This window comes from Chiloscyllium plagiosum, chromosome 32 (genome assembly GCF_004010195.1).
Source record: "Chiloscyllium plagiosum isolate BGI_BamShark_2017 chromosome 32, ASM401019v2, whole genome shotgun sequence".
Classification (NCBI taxonomy): Eukaryota; Metazoa; Chordata; class Chondrichthyes; order Orectolobiformes; family Hemiscylliidae; genus Chiloscyllium; species Chiloscyllium plagiosum.
In genome coordinates, this window is record NC_057741.1 from 16,349,796 (window position 1) to 16,351,083 (window position 1,288).

Sequence of the window (1,288 nt, forward strand, 5' to 3'; positions counted from 1 at the left end):
GTGACCGGAGGGGGAGGGGGGGCGGTAGGGGTTCAATCCTGCCGTGTGGCTGCAGCGTTTACAGTTCATGCAAAAAAAAAGTCTGAATAATTATTAAGCAACCAAAGAAAAACATCCCCGACCGCCGCAGCGTGCTGGAACCACACCGGCTGTTTACAGACACACACAGCAAACATTACAGCGGCATAGTTGAGCTGTGTCCAGCGTTTCTCTGCTTACTATAGATATGGCCCGCGTTTTGTGCAGCTGATTTGCCGCTATGCGTTGTATTTTCTAACTAAAACTGTTCTGATTCTCTAACCGTAACACTTTTTATTGTAGCCAGCCACTTTCAAGGAAATGGATTGCCATGTTTTTGTCTTCGCTAGGTCTACCACGGAGCCTTGTGTTAAACTTGTTCGTATCGAGAGGATGGTGCTGGAAAAGTACAGCAGGTCTGGCAGCGTCAAAGGAGCAGGAAAACCGACGTTTCGGGCAAAAATCCTGAATCGAAATGTCTATTCTCCTGCTCCTCGGATGCTGTCTGACCTGCTGTGCTTTTCCAGGACCACACTCTCGACTCGAGTCTCCAGCATCTGCCGTACTTAGTTTCGCCGAGTTGATTTTAAACTTGTTCGCGTTCATTTACGTACTTCAATCGCTGATACCGGCAAATCTTGGTAGCCTCGTTCATAATTTACCAGTCGACGATACTACTGTTGTGTCAACCTCCTGAGGCTCACAAAATTCACATTGGGGAAACCAGCAAATGATAAACACAAAAACATTGGCTTTCACGCCAAACTTCATGACCTGTCACAATGTTCAGGTATGTACCTTGATGCGAAACTGGAATGTTGGCAGGAAATTTGGCGATGTGGTGGGAAGGGGAAAGAAGGATCACGGTCAAGGTCAACCAACCAGACATTCACAACCAGGTTGAATTAGGTGACATTGACGAACAGGAAAAGAAAAGTCGATTCAAGTTTGTACTCCCTTTGCTGGAGAAATATTATACCCTCAAAGTATTCTGGTAAAGTTGTGAGGCATGTTTTCCCCTTCATGAAGCCATGCTGACTCTGCCTGAATATACCATGATTTGGAGATGCCGGTGTTGGACTGGGGTGTACAAATTTAAAAATCACACAACACCAGGTTAGAGTCCAACAGGTTTAATTGGAAGCACATTAGCTTTCGGAGTGACGCTCCTTCATCAGGTGATAGTGGAGGGCTCGATCGTAACACAGAATTTATGGCAAAAATTTACAGTGTGATGTAACTGAAATTATACATTGAAAAATTGATTGTC